This window comes from Cryptomeria japonica, chromosome 9 (assembly GCF_030272615.1).
Source record: "Cryptomeria japonica chromosome 9, Sugi_1.0, whole genome shotgun sequence".
NCBI lineage: Eukaryota > Viridiplantae > Streptophyta > Pinopsida > Cupressales > Cupressaceae > Cryptomeria > Cryptomeria japonica.
Window position 1 is genome coordinate 32,009,851 of NC_081413.1, and position 7,529 is coordinate 32,017,379.

Below are 7,529 nucleotides of genomic sequence, written 5' to 3' on the forward strand. Positions count from 1 at the left end.
ACAAGGGCTAGGATTGAATGATTTGAGATCCATGTGAGGGCTTTCAACCCAATCCTTGGTTGATAAGTGTCAATGTGAGATAGGCTAAGAGGAGAGGGAATAAGCATTAAATGCTTGACATGACCTGAGAGTTAACTTGGGAGCTAAGCTCAAGGTTGGGTTGAGTGAATAAATTCATTATTCAAAGAATAAAGCCTTTATCCAATGGATAAACTCTTGTGCAAAGGCAAAAGGGATAACTATGGTCAAAGTAATAAATGCTTGAGGAGACACATGAGTGCAAGTTGAAATAACCATAAATGGTTATGTAAGAGCCATAAATAGTCATGTAAGAGCCATTAGTGGTTTTGGAAGACTTTGGAGGTTAAATTGTTGAACACACAAAGAATTAAATGCTTTTCAAAGACTTTGAAGTCTTTGAGAAGTGACTCCAAGTTGCTTAGGAATGTGACAATAATTAGGGGATGGATTAGGCTAATTAGGAAGGGGTTAGAAGAATCTAGAAGGGGGTTTAGAAATGCAAGTGGATTTGGTGGGTGAGGGAAAATAGGATTTTTATTTAAAATAAATTAATTTATTTCAATAAATATGTGCAAGTTGCATTTGTAGGATAATACAAGTGGGGGGGATAAATGATTTAAATAAATGTTTTATTTAATTTATTTAAAAGAGGAAAGAGGATTAAATTGAATTAATAGAATTTATTCATTTAATTAATTGTGAATTTGGTTTAATGAATTAATTAAAATAAATTGAATAATTTATTTAATTAATAGGAGAATGTTTGAGGATGAATTAATTAAATATTAATTTAACTAACTGATGGCTTAGTGTATTTTTAATCAAATAAATACAAAATATTCATTTAATTAAAATGGATAAATTTATGTGACTTCATTGCCCCTCTTTGAGACGGTGTGGTTTATTGCGTCGTTTCAAAGAAAGAAAAAAATAGGTGTGAAGAAGTATGCCCCATAAATGTTAATTTAATGGGTGGTATGCCCCTCGAGAGATGGGCCAAAAAATTTCAAAAAATCGGGCGATCTCTCGAAAAAGAATGAAAATTGGCAGGGTGATAGAAGAGAAGAATGTAGCAATATGGGTGAAAAACAGAAGAAATCGGAGGTAAAATGGAGAAATGGGAGGCTCGAGAATTTCATGGGGACCATGGCGGTGAGCAAGGGAAAGTTACGGTTATGGTGAAGGTTTATACGGAGAGAAAGGAGTAAAAATAGGGTCATTTCTTACCGTGACCATAGTGAATTCAAAGCTCTGATAGTGACATTTTGGAGGAGCGAGCAGCAATCAAAATGCTGGTACCCATTGCAGAGCACCGTTTCGAGTGAGTCCGTCGATTCCAGTGGCTAGAGGACTATAGACCAACAGTACACAAATTTGAAATTTGAAATTTGGTGCATTTTTGTCATGTTTTTTGCTAAGTCCAAGTTGAGTCAGGACAATAGCACTAAAACTATGTTTTGGCGTTGTTGTCCAATTAATTAGCACTTTTGTGCCACAATGGCGCTATTATGCTATTGTTTGAGTGCTTTTGAAAAGATCAACACTATTGTATGCATGTTTGAGCGCTACTGTGTGTTTAGCGCTTTTGAGGGGTCAATTGAGCGCTTTTGATGTTAAGTAGCACTTTTGCATAGGTTTTGTAGTGCTTTTGCAATTTGAGTGCTTTTGTAGGGTTTATTAAGCGCTTTTGTTAGGGGTTTAACGCTATTGTGTAGAAAGTAGCACTATAGTTTGCAAGATAGCACTTTTGTTCAGGAAAATAGATGCCCTAGTTTGTGTGAACAAAAATCTCCCGATGCCAATGATGGATAGATAGGGATGTGAAGTGAGAGCTGTTTTGAACTATAGCAGCCCTGATGAGAGTTAGGTCATTAGGATAAATGCCTATTGAAGTCTAGGTGTGCCATGATTTCTTACCTTTTGAGACCCGAAGATACTTGATCAAAGTATCTGTTGATAGTCTAGGTTTAAACTTAAGAAAGTTTGAAAACAAAACAACTGATGATGATTGATTAATGCCCATGTGCAGGAGGATATACGCGTCTTACAGTTACGCAAGAGACATCCGGCTACACAAGGGTTACATGATCGGTTGACAGAGGCAGAGATTGATTGCATTACAACGACTGGGCTGTATGATGTGATGCATATGCCTGTGATTCGGATAAATCACGGTTTGATTACAACCTTGGCAAAGCGTTGACACAGTGAGACCTGCATGTTTCACTTAGCCTAGGGGGAGATGACGGTGACATTGAAGGATGTGTGGCACATCCTGCATATTCCCAATTGAGGTGAGTTAGTCACATATGATAGATCATGGGGGACTCTAGTAGTACAGATATTTTTTGATGAGGACGTGTACATTGATGATGACTCCATAGCCTGGAAGGATATCACGGCATTGTACGAGCCATTACCAGCAATTTTGTCTGGGATCGTGGGAGGGCTACTGTGTCCTGATAGGCGATCACATGGTCTGGCTGTTGGGTGGGGACAGGTTATAGAGCTGATGATGACAGAGGGGACCCGATTTTCCTGGGGACCGTGTGTATTAGTGCACATGTATCAGGAGCTACATGAGGTAGTGTACCGTGGGAGAGGCTCCTTGGCAGTGGGAGTGGCGATGTTGCACATTTGGGTGTGGGAGCACTTACTGGTGACTCAGCTAGTGAGTCTGAGATTTCAAACAGTTGATCAGCCCTATATATTCATGTACAGTGGTATGATGAGTCAGCCCCACCTGGGGAAGTTAGAGTGGTGGCGGCGGGCGTTAGATGACATGGATGTAGTGATTTGGAGACCCTACATTGAGTGCGAGCCCTGGGAGGATGATGTAGAGGCATTTACATATGTATTTATGACTTGATTCCTCATTGGGAGGACATGTTATGATGTAGAGAGACAGGTGTCAGGCAGGGTGATGAGACAGTTCGGGTGGCAGTAGGGATTGCCGAGGGGATCAGGAGAGTATGCTAGAGTGGTTCGAGAGCGATATGCATGGGGTCCAGTACTTCCTTATGATCAAGCATTAGCAGAGTTCTAGATGCTTCAAGTGAGGCCATGGGATATACAACCGAGGGTGGTAGATGCAGGGGTATCGGAGGAGTATATGCAGTATATGGCGGCTCATCCGATATCGCAAATATTAGATCTAGCAGAGCCGATTCTTGATTTTGAGGAGGAGAGGGGATGAAGATGGAGGAAGGGAGGAGGGAGAGGACCGATGATAGGTGGATGAGGGAGGGGGGATGGTGGTGACGGAGGAGGAGGAAATGGTGGAGGAGGAGATGGTGGAGGTGGTGGAGGAGGTGGCTTAGGTGGTTGGGTCTAGTGGAGAGGGAGAGGGGGATTGCCACTGCAGATATCACAGGGACCGTTGGTGTTGGGAGGAGTCAGATTAGGTGGCCAAGGTATGGAGAGGGAGATACCAATGGACAGAGAGGAGGGAGCCACTGGAGAGGCACCTATGGAGACAGGGGAGAGAGCGACAGGGGGTGGTGATCTTTGGGATCATATGCTAGCACATTTGCAGACTCGACTTACAGTAGCTGAGACACGGGTGGAGAATCTAGAGGCGGAGGTTGTAGTGAGAGATGTGCAACTATTTGCACAAGAGTCAAAGTTGTTTGTAGTGCTGTAGGAGAGGGATAGTGTGGTGGAGAGATTAGCGGAGCTGCAGGAGAGAGTTTGGGTTGGAATAGGAGCACAGGGTCCTACTTGGGAGGTGATGAAATAGTTTGGACGCGCATAGGCTGAGATAGAGTATTGGCGGGCATTATATGAGCAGGTGGTGTCAGCTAGTTAGCGAGCACTGAGCTATACACAGATGCACCAAACCAGGTCAGAGCGATCTCAGAGGATGCAGAGTAGTGTGGGTGTGGTGGGTCCACGATGGAGAGAGGTGATTAGATGGTGCACGGACTAGTGGGGGAGCAGGTGGCGATGGTGGTGCAGCATCTGGTCAGAGTGGCATCTGAGAGAGCTTTTTGCATGTATGTATTTATATTGTTATTTTGGACTATGTCTTGGATGGCTCTTGGTAGCCGATTTTGTAGACTTCATTGTACTCTAATACATGAGATGATATATATGAGGAGATCCCATATTTTGATGATATACATTTTGATATGTATGCATGTTATGCAGAATGGTGATTTTATGAGTTTATGTTTAGATGGATACGTGTATATGTATGCATTTATGAGATGATTCCTATATGCATGTTTTATGATGATTTATGATGTTGGATACTAACATATGAATGCAGGTTTATACATGTGTGCATGTTTTTTTGATGTAATGCTTTATGTATGTAATGCTATGATGATGATGTATGCTTATGATGATATAGATAGGATCTTGTGCTTCATGTTGATATAATGATGAGATAATGATATGCAATGATGTTAATGCAATTTTTTGAATGAATGATTCTATGTATATAAATGCATCTAGATGGTTTTTAGATGAATGTAATATGGACAAACAAATGTAAAGTACAAATGTTTATATGATGATTTCTAAATGAATGCATACGTATAATGTAGATATAAAATGGGATGAAATAATGTTTGAGACAAATGGTTTTATGATTCTAAATGCCTAAATATGATTAAGTAAAATGATAATGTGATGATAATGCAACTTATGGTTTAATAACTGCACCTTAATTCAATTAAAAAGGGATAACGAATGCAATGTAAATGAATCCTAAAATGAGCATAATAAGACACTTAATAATGGATGAATGGATGCACTTTCTAACTAATGAATAGATAAATGAATGTATGCAACGATAAAGGATAAAGGATAATAAAGGATAATAATATGATAATGGATAACTGATACTAAATGAATGCATAGAAAATGGCTAATACAATCAAGGACAATTGGTTTATATGAATGAATCTAAACATCATGACTATGCAATGATGAAATGATATAAGAAGACTAATGTTTAATAAATGATAATGAACTAGATGCATTTTAACCAACTAAAATGATATGAAATATTCTTGATGCAAAATGCAACTAAATGTAATGATGATGATATGATCATGATGAATGCAAGGTGTTTTAGACTTTGCATGATGCATTGATGATGTAGCAGAGTACTCGGTCGCAATTGTATCCAAGATCAGCTCAATTGTCGTAGAACTGCTCATTTTAACTTTGTTCACATTTGCAGACAAAAATCATACATATGAATGAGTGAATGGATGGGCGATATGCAACAGAATGCAACATATAAACAGATGAGATGAAATGATGATCCATAGTACTTTATTTTTCATCATCGAGCTTTAAAATGTTGTAAGAAAATACAAGCATCTTGACATAATGATTCAAGATGACCAAAGTATATCTTACATGGATTTGATATAGCAATATAATACAAACAACTTGATATAATGGGTCAAGTTGACCAGAGTATTGCTTGCAGAACAGACAAGGATCATCTCCGTTCATGCATGACTTGGATCGTCCTCCTTGATCTTGGGCTGATCATATCCTAAGACAAGTTCACACCTTAATAAGAGACAAAAACCTTTATCTAAATTGGATGAAGAGGAACCAAAGAAGGAGCATTGGACCAGTAAGCAAACAGCATACATAAAGAATAAAGAATATGGATCCTTGGTAATGGTTCATGCTCGTATGGTCGAGGTATACGTTGTAGTCAGCAAGCCATAGTGATCTATGACTGCATTTTGCATAAAATCACGTAGCTTAGTGAACTTCCCACGTAGACACAATTAGTACATGCCCTAGAACTTCATCAGAATAATGTGCCAAAGATACACAAACAATGTTGTAGTAACCTGATACATATAAATGAATGAATTACTCACAAATCAACCAAGTATTTGATAGCTTAACACATAATTTTCTTGTCAAAGAAAACATCATTTTGTCTTTGTTTTGGTAAGGAAGGATGCATCCTTGTTGAAGATAGTTTGAGTGTTGATGTTGATTGTTTGGTCAATTTGAGAAGTGATCATCGTGCGAGTATTTTTCAATGCTTGTTTGGTATCTGCTTGGATGAGTATGTACAATGTGTTGCCATGTTTTTGTCTGATTTTTTATGTTTTTCGATGTTTTTGGATTTTGTGAGATATTTTGAATATTTTTGGTATTTTGAGAGATAGTTTTCCAATGTTTTTGGATTTTGCGAGATAGTTTTGAATGAAGAACCCAATGAATCACAAAACAATGTAGAATCCACTTCCATCAATAGATTAAGGGCATTGCCCCTAGTTTAGACATGACTATGAAAAAGTGGGATGCCAGACGGATGAAGTACTATTTTTTATTGCAGATCAATAACAAGCCATGGTTTTGGGTAGATGGATGAGTGAATGAAATGAAATGTGATTGCAATAAGTCTAAAAGACAATGGAGCCATAGCCTTTATGAGTAGCACCTGTTTGCCAGGTTTTCACCATCGTACTTACCCAAGGTGCCACCGGAGTGGTTGTTCACCGTTTGGATGCATGATTTTTCTTTACTATTTTGATGTTTTTGTCTTTTCTTCAGGACATTTATCTGAATGTTTTTGGTGTTTTTGCCAATATGTGGGAGCCTGATGCTCTGTGCAGCTTATGTATAAAATTGTTTGAGGTGCATGTTGTTGATTGGATCTACTAGTTGTTCTCCTTCTGAAGTAGCCAACTGATATGCCCCAGACACAAATATAGCAGTGATAACATATGGACCCAGCCAGTTTGATTCAAACTTTCCCTGATGTTCTCAGTTGGGTTGGTTGCAAGGATTTTCTCAAAGAACAAGATCACCTACCTCAAATGTACGAGGTCTAACTTGATGATTGTAGCTTCTGCTCATGCACTGCTGGTAGGCCTTGAAGTGATTGTATGCAGCTTGTCATTTCTCATCAAGTAGCTCTAAGTCTTGGAGACGGGATACTCTGTATGCTTCATCATCGATGAGATTGTGCAAGGAAACCCGTAGTGATGGTAGCTCAACCTCAATAGGTAAAATAGCTTTTGCACCATAGACTAATGAGTAGGGAGTTGCACATGTAGGGGTTCGAATGCTAGTTCGATATGCCCATAGTGTTGGATTCAATTGAACATGCCAATAACAACCGACATCATTGATTGTCTTCTTTAGGATTCTTAATATGTTCTTGTTTGATGTTTTGGCCTAACCATTGCCTTGTGGGTAATAGGCAGTGGAAAAGCAGTACTGGATGTGAAACTTCTCACAGAGTTCACGAACATCCTGATTTTTGAAAGGAAGACCGTTATCTATGATGATGGACATGGGTACACCATACCAGTAGATGATATAATTGAGGATGAATGAGGCGATCTGCTTGCCGCTAACTTGGGTAAGTGGAACAACTTCGATCCACTTTGTGAAATATTCGGTGGCGGTAATAATGAATTTATGGTCGTTGGATGAAGATGGATGGATTTTACCCACAAGGTCAAGACCCCATTGACAAAAAGGCCATGGTGTTGTGATTTGTTGCAATTCTTGTG